The sequence below is a fragment of the Nicotiana tomentosiformis genome, chromosome 4 (assembly GCF_000390325.3).
Source record: "Nicotiana tomentosiformis chromosome 4, ASM39032v3, whole genome shotgun sequence".
In the NCBI taxonomy this organism is placed as follows: Eukaryota; Viridiplantae; Streptophyta; class Magnoliopsida; order Solanales; family Solanaceae; genus Nicotiana; species Nicotiana tomentosiformis.
This window is the reverse complement of record NC_090815.1, coordinates 4,433,188-4,448,680: the sequence shown is the minus strand read 5'-3', so window position 1 is coordinate 4,448,680 and position 15,493 is coordinate 4,433,188.

Here is a 15,493-nt window from a genome sequence, read left to right as displayed (position 1 = left end):
CGTACTCCAGAGTAGTGAGTCTGCATTGGTCAGGTTCCAGGTGTCATGCCAGCACAACTTGTTATACGCCACTTGCATTTGAGGAGGAGCAACTGAGACTTGAGAGATTCAAGAAGTATCGTCCTCCTTTTTTCAGTGGTTTAGCTTCAGAGAATGCACACGATTTTCTAGAGAAGTGCCATCGTATTCTCCGACCCATGGTATGTGGTGGGGTTGATTTTATTATGTTCCAGCTATCTGGAGTAGCGTACTAGTGGTAGCGGGCTTACGAGGAGGGTAGCCCAGCCAATGCAACTTCACTTTCATGGACTTAGTTTTCAGAGATGTTCTTGAGAGAGTTTGTTCCCCAGACCCTTTGGGATGCATGGCACGTGGAGTTTGAGAAGTTGCACCAGGGTAATATGTTAGTGTCAGAGTATGCTGTTAGATTCAGTCATTTGTCCAGGCATGCACTTGCTTTGGTTTCTATAGTTAGAGAACAAGCCCGCAAGTTCATTCAGGTGCTCAGTTATGGTATTCGATTAAGCATGGCTCGTGAGTTGGAGATGGATGTTTTGTTTCAGCATGTGGTAGTGATCACTCATAGATTATAGGGTATGCAAGGTTAGGAGAGAGAGGACAGGGAGGCTAAGACGCTTCGTGGACCGGGAGGATCTACTGATCCCTATTTTGGAGGCATAGTACGTCATGGTAGAGGTTTTGTGGGTCAGCCAGCTCAGTTTGCACTTCAGGCTTTACGCGGTATTTCAGATATCCATGGGCCCCAAAGTACCTGTACCGAGTAACTTCCACAACCACATCAGCGGAGAGGTTGTTTTGAGTGTGGATATACTAGCCACATGGTGAGAGATTGTCCCAGACTCTGGACAGATGTGTCATAGTGAAGTAATCAAGCTGTGAGTTCTACTCCAGCTGCTGTTATACCTACACCGCTAGCTAGGGTGGAGGTCAGGCGGGTAGAGTTCGCCTTATAGGGGAGGTCGGGCCCATTATTACGCTCTTCCTGGTTGGGCAGAGGCCGATGCACCAAATGATGTCCTTACAAGTAAAATTTCAGTTGAGTATAGAGATGCATTTGTGTTACTTCGATCCGATCCCATTTATTGGTAAGATTCATCCTACCTTGCTTCACATATTGTTGTGTTTTGTGATTCGTGTACTATGTTCATGCGTTCACGCCAGATGAGAATTTTATTGTGATCTCCCGTGTTTATCGTTCTAGTTTGGTTGCTATTGTAGGTCATGAGACTTGGGGTGGACTTATGTTAGTAAAATACAGTAGGGTTTGATGTGATCCCCGAATGGTTTGGCCCGACTTGTGGTTTGGGTGTTCTACAGGTATGAAAATTTTGTTTCATGTGTCGCACCCCATTTTCTCACGAAAGGCGGACTTCGACGTGTAACAACTCTTTTCAATGGATATTAAAAGAGAAGAGTCACAACCTAACGATTTTAAGGTGCGTAAGGGCACCTATTTGCAAATAACTCTATTTTAACTAGTCCGTATTACCAAGGATCGGGTAACGACTAAAATTATCTCGAAGAGAAGGTGTTAGGCACTCTTCGAGGTCCACAACTATGGGTCTCGACCAAAATTAACGCTACGTGGGAATATCAGATTATAATTGTCCTATGTGATCAGGTAAGTGAAGGAGGACATGGAATGTAAAGGTTCAACTACGATGTAAAACAAGTGTAAATAAAGATCATACATGTGAATGAATTAAACTATATATAAATTATTAGTACAAGTCTTTAGAGGTTACAAGATACAACTAATTATTCTAAGTTCAAAGGACCAAAGGCGCGAACAATAAACATATAGGGGGGGGGGTCTTAGATATTTTAGCCTAAAGGATCACCTCGTGCAACATACAAAAAATACTTCGCAACACCCTTAGAGTAGGGGTTGTTCGTATTATTTAGTGGGCATAGACTATCATCTCCTGCTACCGAATTACTAAGTTAAAGTTGTTTACCTAAAGCGCTCTAGTTCAATTCTAGATCGTATCCTATGCGTGCACTACCCCTCCCATGCCTATGATCCAGGAGGCTTTGGACCTACTATTTGGGTGGTTCTAGACTTTACTTAGGGTTCTCAAAAGATAAAACTTGACACACATTCAAAACATGTAGGACTACACATAAAGACAATAAATGGCTCAAGTTAGCCTTCATACATAAGCAACAAAAATATGCGGGCAGATTTCATATTAGGCAGCACGCAATTTCAGAATCAAGGCATATTAGAGTCGTTAAGTCCTAAAGACATGGCTTCTATATGAACCCAGTTTAAAACATCCTACGTGCAGTGCTGCTATTTCAGACTATCGATTTGTAGATTATAGGTATTATAAAACCTATAGACATGATCTCTAAGTGATTTGCGCAATGGGGCAGTAAAACCATTTGGAAACTCAGAATTACCCATGTTTGATCCTATTGGCATGCTTTCTAAGCGAATAACAATGTCTTATAGGTAGGTGCTCTAATAGTTGGTATCGAAATACAATTTTATCATGCTCATTCCTATAGACATGCTATCTAGGTGGGCAGTGTAATAAGAATAACAGAAATAACCGACCAGTTAATCAATTAAGGCCTTCTAGGCATGGTATCTAGATGAATATTAGTTTATGATCCTATAGGCATGCTATCTAGTAATCAAACTGCAATCACACATTTTGTAACAACCCGACCAGTCGTTTTGAGAGTTGTAGCCTCGTTCCCCTATTTACTGCTCATTTTATGCTTAATAGTTGCTATGTGACTTTCTGGGGTAGTTGATTCTGGCCCGGAGAGGTTTTTCAAGTTGAGATGCTTAGTCTCAAGGTTGGAAGATTAAGTTTAAACAGTTGACCGGATATTTACTTGAGTGTAAATGGCTCCATAAAGGAGTTTTGATGGCCCCGTTAGCTTCGTTGGGAGATTTTGGACTTAGGAGTGTGTCCGGATAGTGATTTGGAGGCCCGTAGTTAAATTAGACTTGAAATGGCGTAAGTTAGAAATTTAGAAGTTTAATCAAGAGTTGAATTTTTGGTTACCGGGCTCGGATTGGGGTTCAGAGAGTTGGAGTAGGTCCGTTGTGTCATTTGTGACTTGTGTACAAAATTTAAGGTTAATCGGACTTGACTTGATAGGATTCGATATCGAATGTGGAAGTTAGAAGTTCAAACGTTCATTAGGCTTGAATCGATGCACGATTCATGGTTTTAGCATTGTTTGATATGATTTCTCGACTAAGTCCGTATCGCGTTTTAGGACTTGTTTGTAAGTTTGGTTGAGGTCCCAGGGGCCTCGGGTGAGTTTCAGATAGTTAAAAAATTAATTTTTGGACTTGGAAGGTTGCTGAAGATTTTTTGGTTCACTAATCTGGTTTACATATAAGCGATCTTGTGGAAAGGTCCCCGATCGCGTAGGCTTTATTGGGTAGTGGAGGTATCTTCTCGATGCGTTCCCGAGATGTGGAATGCGATCGTGTAGTTGTGGGATTCAGTGAATTGCGAACACGTGGATAAGGTCACGTTCACGAAGAGGAAAGAACGCGTGGGTCCATCCGCGACCGTGTTGGTCTGGGAAGTCCATACTCCGCATTCGCGTGAGGTTGTATGCGATCGCGTAGAGGAAGTTCTGAGGGCAGTGGAATTTGTGCTTCGCAATCGCGAAGGTGTTTCTGCGATCGCGATAAAGGATATCTGGGCAGACTTTAAATATTTCAAAATTGAGGGTTTGAGTTCATTTCACAAATTTGATTTTGGGAGTTCGGTTGGAGGCGATTCTTTTAGAGATTATCAAAGGAAAGGTTGGGGTAAGTGATTCTTAATTAGTTTTGGTTTAATTCCATGTTTATATCTTTGATTTCATCATTTAATTAGTGATTTGGGTTGGAAAATTACGGGAAAATAGAGGAAAGTCCCTAGGCCAAATTTTGGGGATTTGATCGAGATTTTGGTATCAGATTTGAGTAATTTTGGTATGGGTGGACTTGTGGTTGAATGAGCTTTCGGATTTTATAACTTTTATTGGATCCAAGACGTGGGCCTGGGGGTTGACCTTTGAGTTGACTTTTTGACTTTTGATTAAGAACTTAGTATTTTCTTTTGTAATTGATTATTCACGAGGTAAGGGCTTGTCAGAGTAGGGATTTTGCACAGTTGAGGTAAGTAACACTTCTAAAATTGGGTCTGAGGGTATGAAACCCCAAATTACGTGTTATCTGATTATTTTTGAGGTGACGCACATGCTAGATGACGGGCGTGTGGGCGTGCACCATAAGAATTGTGACTTGGTCGATTCTGTGGAACTGTATAGTTGAATAATCTTGCTATTACCCATATTTTCACCATATGTTAGGGCAATTGAGCTGCAGTCATGTTAAAATCCTGCATAGGCTCTATGCTGGTATTATTGGGACCCACATAGGTCATGTTACATGTTGAATTATTTGCCTAATTTATCATTTTATACTCAGTCACAACTTTTGTTTTTGCATAATATGTCTCGGTCTCTATTGTACTTTATTGATATATCATATCATCATTGTTTGGGTTGATTATCATGATTTTGGTGAGTCTAAGAGACTGGAGAGATTAATGCCTGAGTGAGGCTGAGTGTCCATTGTGAATGATATTCATGGGATTGGGCTGCACGCCGCAGCAGAATTTATTGATTCATACCGGGTGGTTTTAGTGGTGTTCCTTCTAGGGGATAGTCTTACCACAACAGGGGTCATCCTAAAAGGCACGCTCAGATGGATCGCCAAGTTCATCATGGTGCATCATCCAGCCATGGTTCGTATAGTTCTAGACCGGGTCAGTCAACTTTCAGTGCTCTCCCAGCTCAGACTTTATCTCGTGCACCTTTAGTTCAGGGTTCACCTGCACCAGGTTCTTCTGGTAGTTATTCTGGTTCTCGGGTCCGCCTCTGTATTTGCCACCATTTTCTAAGAGGGGATGTTTCTAGTGTGGAGAGTTGGGTCATGTGAATAAGTTTTGTACCCACCTTACGGGAGGTCTAGCTCAGCAGAGGAGTCATGCCACGACTTCAGCACCAGTTACTTCACCACCCGCCCAACTAGCTCGGGGTGGGGATCAGGCAGCCAGGGGCCGCCCTAAAGGAGGAGGCCGATTAGGTGCCGGTCAGGCCCGATTCTATGCTATTCTTTCCAGGCCAGATGTCGTTGCTTCAGACACAATGATCATAGGTATTGCCGTAGTATTCTACAGGGATGCTTCTGTATTATTTGACCCTGATTCCACTTAGTCGTATGTGTCATCGTATTTTGATCGTTATTTGGATATGCCCCATGAGTCCTTAGTTTCATTTGTTCATGTATCTACGCCAATGTGCAATACTATTATTGTGGACTACGTATATTGGTCATGTGTAATGACTATTGGGGGATTGGAGACTAGATTTGATCTCTTATTGCTTAGTATGATTGATTTCGACATGATCTTGTGTATGGATTGGTTGTCTCCATGTCATGCTATTCTGGATTGTCATGCTAAGACTGTGACATTGGTGATGCCGGGATTTCCAAGGATCAAGTGGAGAGGTTCTTTAGATTATAATCCCAGCAGAGTGATTTCTTATTTGAAAACCCAACGGATGGTTGAGAATTGGTGTTTGTCTTACTTGGACTTTGTAAGGGATGTTGGTGCTGATACTCCAACTATTGATTCTGTTCTGGTGATGTGAGACTTTTTGGATGTGTTTCCTTCATACCTACCGGGCATGTCGCCCGACAGGGATATTGACTTTGGTATTAACTTGGTGCCGGGTACTCATCCCATTTCTATTCCTCTGTATCGTATGGCACCAACTAAGTTGAAGGAATTGAAAGAGCAGCTTCAGGAACTTCTTGATATAGGGATTAGTCCTAGTGTATCTCCTTGGGGTGCACTAGTTCTATTTGTGAAGAAGAAGGATGGTACTATGTGGATTTGCATCGACTATAGGCAGTTGAAAAAAGTTACAATCAAGAACAAGTATCCTTTGTTGCATATTGATGATCTATTTGACCAGTTTCATGGAGCGAGGGTGTTCTATAAGATTGATATGAGGTCTGGGTATCACCAGTTGAAGATTCGGGACTCAGATATTCTAAAGACAACATTCAGGAACCGTTATGGGAACTATGTGTTCCTTGTGATGTCTTTTGGGCTAACCAACACCCCAACAACATTCATACACCTGATGAACAATGTATTTCAGCCATATCTCGACTCATTTGTCATAGTATTCATTGATGATATCCTGGTGTACTCGCGTAGCCAGGAGAAGCATGCATAACATTTGAGGTTAGTACTACAACGACTGAGGGAGGAGAAGCTTTATGCCAAGTTCTCCAAGTGTGAGTTTTGGCTTAGTTCAGTGGTGTTCTTAGGGCACGTGGTGTCCAGTGAGGGGATTAAGGTGGATCCGATGAAGATAGAGGTGGTTCAGAGTGTTTTGGCTTGGTCAGTTATTATCATTGCTTTGTGGAGGTCTTCTCGTTTATTGCATCGCCTTTGACCATATTGACTCAAAAGGGTGCTCCTTTATTTGACTTCCGCTCTAGTTCTAGTTCTGCCTTCAGCGTCAGGCTCTTATACAATGTATTGTGATGCTTCTCGGATTGGTATTGGGTGTGTCTTGATGCAGGGGGTAGAGTCATTGCTTATGCTTTGCGTCAACTAAATCCCCATGAGAAGAACTACCTTGTTCATGATTTGGTGCCATCGTTCATGCATTGAAGATTTCGAGGCACTATATCTATGGTGTGTCTTATGAGGTGTTTACATATCATCGGAGTCTCCAACACTTGTTCAAACAAAAGGATCTAAATTTGAGGTAGCGTAGATGGTTGGCACTGCTAAAGGACTATGATATCACCATTTTGTATCATCCCAGGAAGGCCAATGTGGTGGCCGACGCCTTGAGTAGAAAGGCAGTGGTATGGGTAGCCTACCATTTATTCCTGTTGGTGAGAGACTGCTTGCTGTTGATGTTCAGGCCTTGGCCAACCATTTCATGAGATTATATGTTTCGGAGCCCAGTCGGGTTCTATCTTGTGTGGTTTCTCGGTCTTCCTTATATGATCACATCAGAGAGCGCTAGTATGATGATTCCCATTTTCTTGTCCTCGAGGACAGGATTCAGCACGGTGATGCCAATGATGTTACTACTGGGGATGATGGGGTGTTGAGGATGCACGGTCGGATTTGTGTGCCTACTATAGATGTGCTACGTGAGTTAATTCTTGAGGAGGCCCACAGTTCGCGGTATTCCATTCATCCGCACGAAGATGTAGTAGTACTTGTGGCACCATTATTGGTGGAGGAGAATGAAGAAGGATATAGTGGGGTTTGTAGCTCGGTGCCCAAACTGTCAGCAGGTTAAGTATGGGCATCAGAGATCGGGCCGATTGCTTTAGAGACTTGAGATTCCGGAGTAGAAATGGGAGCATATCACCATAGATTTTGTTGTTGGGCTCCCACGTACTTTGAGGAAGTTTGATGCTATCTGGGTGATTGTGAATCGACTGACCAAGTCCATGCATTTCATTCCAATAGGGACTGCCTATTCTTCGGAGCGGTTGGCTGAGATTTACATTTGCGAGATTGTTTGCCTTCACGGTTTGCCGGTGTCCATTATTTTAGATCGGGGCACGTGGTTTACATGTTAGTTTTGGAGAGCAGTGCATCGAGAGTTGGGCACCCAGATTGAGTTGAGTACAACATTTCACCCTCAGACGGATGGATAGTCCGAGCGCACTATTCAGATATTGGAGGATATGCTATGCGCTTGTGTTATAGATTTCGGGGGTTTTTGGGATGCATTTCTGGTGCTCGTAGAGTTTGCCTACAACAACATCTACCAATTGAGAATTTAGATAGCTCCATATAAGTCTTTGTATGGGAGACGGTGTCAGTCTCCGGTGGGTTGGTTTGAGCGGGGTGTGGCTAGACTATTGGGTACTGACTTGGTTCAGGATGCTTTGGACAACATTAAATTGATTCAGGATCGGCTTCGCACTATGCAATCTAGAAAGAAGAGTTAAGCCAATCAGAAGGTTCACGATATTACTTACATGGTTGGGGAGAAGGTACTTCTCAAGGTTTCACACATGAAGGGTGTTATCAGGTTCGGGAAGAAAGGCAAGTTAAGCCCTTAGTATATTTTGTCGTTTGAGGTGCTTCAGAGGATTTTAGAGGTGGCGTACAAGCTTTCCTTGCCACCTAGTCTGTTGGGTGTTCATCCAGTATTTCATCTATCTATGCTTTGGAAGTTTGTCGGCAATCCGTCTCATATTTTGTATTTCAGCACAGTTCAGTTAAATGGTGAATTGACTTATGATGTGGAGCCGGTGGCCATTTTGGGTCAGCAGGTTCGAAAGTTGAGGTCAAATGACATTGCTTCAGTGAAGGTGCAGTGGAGAGGTCAACCAGTTGAGGAGGCTACTTGGGAGACCGAGCAAGAGATGCAGAGAAGATATCCATGTCTATTTGAGACTCAAAGTACGTTTCTAGACCCGTTCGAGGATGAACGTTTGTTCAAGAGGGGGAGGATGTAATGACCTGGCCGGTCATTTTGAGAGTTGTAGCCCTGTTCCCTTATTTACTGCTCATTTTATTCTTAATAGTTTCTATGTGACTTGCCGGGGTAGTAGGTTTGGGTTCGGAGAGGTTTCGAAATGAATTGAGACACTTAGTCTCAAGGTTGGAAGATTAAGTTGAAAAGGTTGACCGGATATTGACTTGTGTGTAAATGGCTCCGGAATGTAGTTTTGATGGTTCCATTAGCTCTGTTGGGTGATTTTGGAATTAGGAGTGTGTCCGGATAGTGATTTGGAGGTCCGTAGTTGAATTAGGCTTGAAATGGTGAAAGTTAGAAATTTAGAAGTTTAACTGAGAGTTGACTTTGTAGTTATCGGGTTTGAATTGGGGTTCTGGGAGATGGAGTAGGTCCGTTGTATCATTTGTGACTTGTGTGCAAAATTTGAGATTAATCGGACGTGATATGATAGGTTTCGACATCGAATGTGGAAGTTAGAAGTTCAAAAGTTTATTAGGTTTGAATCGATGCACGATTTGTGGTTTAGCGTTGTTTGATGTGATTTGAAGGCTCGGCTAAGTTTTTATCGTGTTTTAGGACTTGTTCATATATTTTGTTGAGGTACCGAGGGCCTCGGGTGAGTTTCAGATGGTTAACAAATCAATTTTTGGACTTGGAAGGTTGCTGAAGATTTTCTGGTGCACTGATCTGGTATCCTTAATTGGGCAGTGGAGGTATTTTCTCCATGCGTTTGAGAGATGGGGATTGCGATCGCGTAGTTGTAGGATTCATTGAATCGTGAACGCGTTTCTAAGGTCGCGTTCATGAAGAGGAAAGGAGGCAAGAGTTGGCCACGTGCATTGTTCTATGCGAACGTGTGGGTCCATCCGCGATCGCGTAGGTCTGGGAAACCCATGCTTTGCGTTCGTGTGAGTGTGTATGCGATCACGTAGAGGAATTTCTGGGGCAGTGGAATTTGTGCTTCGCGATCGCGAAGTTGTTTCCGCGATCGCGTTTAAGGATATCTGGGCAGACTTTAAATATTTCAAAAATGAGGGTTCAAGTTCATATCACAAATTTGATTTAGAGAGCTCTATTGGAGGCAATTCTTGGAGATATTTTCAAGGGAGTAATTGGGATAAGTTATTCTTTGTTTTGGTTAAATTTCATGTTTATATCTTTGATTTCATCATTTAATTAGTGATTTGAGTTGAAAAATTGGGGGAAAATAGAGGAAAGCCCCTAGGCCGAATTTTGGGTATTTGATCGAGATTTTGGTATCGGATTTCAGTAATTTTGGTATGGGTGGACTCATGGTTGAGTGGGCTTCCATAATTTGTAACTTTTATTGGATTCTGAGATATGGGCCCAGGGGTTGACTTTTCAGTTGACGTTTTGACTTTTTATTAAGAACTTAATATTTTTTTATGAAATTGATTCCTTTTGCTCGTGTTGATTGTATCAAACTGTTTGTGGCTAGATTCGAGTCATTTGGAGGCCGTTTCGCGAGGAAAGGACTTGTCGGAGTAGAGATATTTCACAATTTGAGGTAAGTAACACTTCTAAACTTGGTTCTGAGGGTATTAAACCCTGATTTACGTGTTATATAACTATTGTTGAGGTGACGCACATGGTAGGTGACAGGCGTGTAGGCGTGCACCGTAATAATTGTGACTTGATCGATTTGGTGGAACTGTATAGTTGAATAATCTTGTTGTTACCCGTATTTTCACCATGTATTAGGGCAATTGATGTGCTAGTCATGTTAACAATCCTACTTAGGCTCCATGTTGGGACCCACAGAGGTTGTGTTACATGTTGAATTATTTGCCTAATTTGTCATTTTGTACTCAGTCACAACTATTATTTGTATAATATGTCTTCAATCTCTGTTGTCCTTTATTGATACATCATATCATCTTTGTTTGGGATGATTATTATGATTCTGGTGAGCCTGAGAGAATTGAGAGATTAATGCCTGAGTGAGGTTGAGAGTTCATTGTGAGTGATATTCATGGGATCGAGTTGCACGCCACAACAAATTTTATTGATTCATGCCAGGATTTGGCTTATTATAGCACTTGGGCTGGATCAACCCCTCCGGAGTCTGCACATCCACAGTGGGCGCAATGCTAGCAGTTATTTACATTTGGGCTGGATTTGCCTGGTTTATTTGCATTTGGGTTGGATATGCCCTGGATTGGATCTGCCTTGTTATGTGTAAAGTCTTATTGCAAAACTTGAAAGCATGTCTAAATTCTTGTACCTTTACTTGCAGATTATGAATTTATGAGATATCACTATCATAATTTTCGTAATCTCCGTAATGTTAATACTACATGTGGACTGTAATAATTTAACTTGTCACTGCTTTTAGTCCAAAGGTTTAGATTAGTTACTTATTGAGTTGGTTGTACTCACGCTACACCCTGCACCTCATGTGCAAATCCAGGTGTTTCTGGTCACGGCATTTGCTGATTCACAGAGTTCAGACATCCGGAGATCATCGAGGTAGCTACTTGGCGTCCGCATACCTTAACTCTCCTCCCCTATCTTTCAGTTTATTTATTTAGTTCTACTTTCTAGACAACGTACCAGACTATGTCATTATGTAGATGCTCATGTACTCATGACACCCCGAATTTTGGAAAAACTTATGTATTGAATTATGATATTCTAAACCGTTTTATGAGATTTTTATTTATTTAAATTATTCTAGTATATTTCAAAATCAAAAGTGTTGGAAATGTTTGAGTAGTCGGCTTGCCTAGTACAATGACAAGCGCCATCACGACAGGTTGGGTTTTGGGTCGTGACACACGTTGAGTAGAGAATTGTTGACATTCGATTCCTATAAGCATGCTATCTAATAGTGCATAGAAGTAGACATATGAACAAGTAGAGCACTTAAACTCTTTCAAACATGCTTTTGATGATGTACATGTATTAGACAAGTTAAGTAGAAGAGATGTTTGAGTTCCTATAGGCATGATTTCTATTAATGTATAGAAATAAAGCATGTCGAACAAAGTAGCAAACAAAGCATGCAAACCCTATAAGCATGCTTTCTACCTGTTCATACGAAAAATTAAAGGATACTCATTTCCACGTTCCACTAATTCCCCAACTGTTTTGTTTACAAGTTATTAGATACCCAAAATAATGAGGATAAGTATAAATATTACACACTGAACAACTACAGGCCCAAGAATAGGCCCAAATGAAAATAACCCATTCATGTCTGGGCCTTCAACATGCTCACTTTCACATAAATAGCAGACCCAGATCCAAGTGCATTTCAAACAGGATAGTTTGTCCATTTGAACAGCCCAGTGCCACATATGAACTCATACCAAGCCCAACAATTACAGATTGACCACTTAACCATATAAGTTAATGAACCACACATGGAAATCAATTAAATAACCCGGAAACAATATCTTATAGAGACAGGATTACATGACATTTAGCAGTATTCCCATAAAGCATATTGGCACTTGCATTTTAGAAGCTAGGGTGATGGGATTGTCAAACAAGGGCTTGAACATGAAACTAGTAGAACCAGTAGAACTTAGTTTCAACATGGTGAGTTTGACATGAAAAAAAAAGACTAACAACATAGGTTCACAACAAGTGAAAGAGTATAGCATGTGTAACATTATAAGACTTGGGAAGGCATGTCATTTAGGTTAATTGGATAAGAAAATATACATGCTTCGTTTTACATAACAACAAGTTTAGAGTGAAGCATGCACCAAAATTAGCCTAAAAGGGATTTTAAAACTAGGAATCTAAGTCATGAAGGTCTGATAGAGTCATAGTCAAAGAATGACAATTACACGTAGTAAAAAAACAAGTAGGCATTGTCAATAAGAATCCTAATCATACTGAGTATAACACAAAGATTCCCAAGTCAAAAGATATCATTGCAGAAAGACATGTCAATCTTAAGGTCAAATAGAACAGACAGACTTCAGAACCTAAGCCAGTCAACTATGCATAATACATAAACTAAGTATATTGGGATTAAACTATAAGCCTAGGTAATACTCAAGACTACAAGATTGAAAAACACCATATTAGAGAGCAACGTGTTTGGCTAAAGCACTGAGACAGTAACTGGCATATAGAACTCATGTAAACATAAAGCAGGGAAATAATAGAACATACAAGATGGGTTCATCAAAAAGGAATTCACTCAAACAAGTTCTGGGCAGGATATAATCCTCTTAATAATACAAGAATCCAAGACAAGGCATGAGAAAGGGCTCATGAAGAGCAATAGGTTATCAGAATAACAGAGCAGGCTAAAGGTAATCAGAAATTATTCAAATTGCACACATATAACATGCATGCATCGAAGCTCACAACTCACGAAGGTTTAGATACTGGAAAAGCACAGGGTACAAGATAATGCTAAGGCAAACATGAATACGAACAGAAGAAAACAATATCATATCGATTCACAAAGTTCTAAATGACATAACACAAGCAAAAGAGAATAGAATTACAAGAGTCTCATTACTCATCTGTTTGCAGAATTAACGAGCTAATAAGGTAGAAATTTAGTGCCAGCAGCTTTCTTATCAGTAACAAGGAGATATTAGCAGAAACCCCAAAATTCTTTGTGCGTCAGAGTTCTCAAGGGTCTCAGATGAACTTCAAGCAGTGCTCACACTGAGAGAGGTCTAATAATCATATTTTGGTGGCCTTGGCTTTCAGCCAGCCAAGAGATTAAGAATAGTTTAGAGTGAGTGAGTTTCAGAAAAGACGTAGCAGTATAGTAGTTAAGTCTTAGAGGGTAAACGAGGAAAGGGGGTTTATATGGTAGTGAACATAAACACGGAAATAAGAACATGCAAAAATCAATTTAGAATCGGATTAGGAGAAGAAATCAGGTAAACCCTAGTTTGACAAGGATAAGAAATTGGCCGGAGATCTCGGTGAATCGGACCCTCAAAGCCTTGCTATGAACGTATACAGACGAAATATCATCCAAATCTTGGAGAGTGAAGTTGATTTCCTTTGATTCAAAGACTGATACTTGCCAAAAATTGGCAAGTACTAAGTAAAACCATATTTACATAGTTAACAGCAGTATAATCCGTGAAAGTTAAGTAAATCATGGTAAAAATCCATGGATGTGTTGTATTCGGTGAAAAATTAGGGCGACGACTAGGGTTTGTGAGGAGAGGGGAAGGTTTGAGAGAGTATAGAGGTGGTTGACAGGGTAAAATGAGGCTAGGATTTGGAGTGAGGTTAATTAGAAGAAGAGAGATGGATTGTGAGCTGTTGATCTCTGAGATCAACGACTAAGATAAAAAGAAAGAGTGGGGCGAGTCAAAAGGATCGGGTAGCGACCGGGTTTAATAAAAGGATATTTGGTTTGGGCTGCTGAGAGGTGGGATGATGCAGGCTTAATGGTTTGGGCCACCTTTGCTCCGAAATTTGTTTCAAATTGGGCTATAATTTAAACACATAAAATTCATAAAAATTAATTTATAAAAAAAGATTTAATAAATAATACAAATATTATTTATGCAGCAAAATACTTGAAAATGATGGATTAATATTATAAAAAATAAAAATGTTATTTTAGAATAAATAATGCAATAAAAGTAATTATGTAGATGATATAGGTTATTATTGTAAATAGTGTAGATAAAAATAAGAAAAAATGCTAATATATTATGTAAAAGGAGATAAAATATTATAAAATGCATAAGGGTATAGAATGATAAATCGGATAATTAAATCACCTTAAAAATAATTTAAAGAGATAATAAAAAAATATTAAAGCAAATTAATATGCGAGAAAATCAAATTTAAAGCTTTTTAAAATTATAGAAAATTATAGAAAAAATAATTATATGACCCATGTAAGTAGGGTAAAATGCAAAATGCTATTTTGAAAATATATGGAATACTTTATAAACATGAGAGAAAAACTGGGTATCAACAACTGCCCCTCTTTACCCGAAAATGATGAAAGAATTGTCGGGTAAAGAAAATAATGACCAATTTTGTCTGAAATGAGCGAGGATGATGTGTGTTTAAAAAATGGGGGCCGAACCCTCGTTCTTGAGTTGCCTACATATCTCTGGTGTTACGGGAGTCAGGCCGTGTGTAGTTTTGGATCCACCGGTGAACAAAACCGATGGAGTTGCTATAAGAGTGGTCGTGTGTTTCGAAAATGATCTTTTGGGTAGGATAGTGTCATGAGTAACGGATAATTTCAGGTGGAGTTATGAATGCTAATTGGGACGTTATGGATGTACGTGGCAAACATTTGAAAAATAATGGGATAAAGAGTAATCAATTGTTGATTATCGGTTACGTTTGAGACAACCAAACGATGTGAATGTTATGAACGAAAAAGGAGCAAGAATTGCTCTTGTTTGTAGAACGGTTACCTCATGAGTTACCTGCAAAACTTAACACACGATGCATGTGAATATATGGGATTATTGCAGTAATTTAAACGTGATGCAAATTTCCTTCGAACCATGAGAGGTTTCTCTGGACGATGAGGATGATGTCTTTAGACCGTGACTTCCCGGGCCATGAAGCGAATGATAAAGGATTCGCCAGCCATCAAATGGTGTCATCGAGCCATAAGGATAGTACTTCTGGACTATGACGCCTTTGAATAATGATATGTAATTTTGAGAGATCCTCAGGCTATGGCATGATGTCTTCGGGCTATGAGGATGATGTCTTTAGACTATGACGCCTTCGGACAATGTGGGGATGTTTCATCCCATAAAATGCAAAGATGCGACGATATCGATCATTTGATAAAGGGAATAGGTGATGCTTAGTCATATGTGAGAGCAAGTCAAGGCAGTGATTAGCCTTATGCCAGTGATGAAGACAATGCTTAGTCTCATGCGATGTAATGTGGGCAGTTCTTTGCCCAATGCAGAGAAAGGCAACGTTTAGCCTTATGCAATAA